The sequence below is a fragment of the Heliangelus exortis genome, chromosome 2 (genome assembly GCF_036169615.1).
Source record: "Heliangelus exortis chromosome 2, bHelExo1.hap1, whole genome shotgun sequence".
Classification (NCBI taxonomy): domain Eukaryota; kingdom Metazoa; phylum Chordata; class Aves; order Apodiformes; family Trochilidae; genus Heliangelus; species Heliangelus exortis.
This window is the reverse complement of record NC_092423.1, coordinates 127,961,784-127,962,505: the sequence shown is the minus strand read 5'-3', so window position 1 is coordinate 127,962,505 and position 722 is coordinate 127,961,784.

Genomic DNA, 722 nt, shown 5'->3' with positions numbered 1-722 from the left:
CAAACACTCGTCTTTTGGATGATAATGGAAAATGCAGATGAAAAGGGATCTCAGTAAGTCATCTGTACCATCTCACTTTCCACAGATGGATGAGTTTTATCTCTGTCATTCCAAACGAAGTTTTATCTGATCTCTTTTTAAAAAGATTTACAATCCCCAGGCAATCTAACTCAGTGCATCACTAGCCTTATTTTTAGAAACTTTTTCCTAATGTCTAACCAAAATCTATTTCTGCTGCAACGGAATATCTTGTTAATCTGCAGTATCTTTACTTTTGAAGACTGCTCATATGTTTCTGTCTGGTTTCTCTTCATTACAGTCAGCATCTCCTATTTCTCCAGTTTTCCCATAGAAGTTTTGCTTTTCTAGAGCTCTGATCATAAACATTGCTCTCCTCTGGAGCCTCATGAGCATTTTATTTCCCCCAAGCATGGTGCCTCAGGCCAGGCTTGCTGAGCTCTAGCTGAGCTTTGTCAATACTGAAAAAAGTGGAAGAATTACTTCATGTATTTTATAGCCTCCATTTATATCTGTGCCAGCCAGTATGTAGTTTTCTTTTTTTGAAAGAATATGCAGCCTCCAGAATATTTCTGGAGGGCTGCTCCCTACTCATTTGCTCCTCGGTCTGTGCTTTTGCAGTGGATTATTGACCAGACATAAAATCTTGGATTTCCTCTTCTTAAACAGCATTTTTTTTTTTTTCACTAACAAGCCAAGCTATG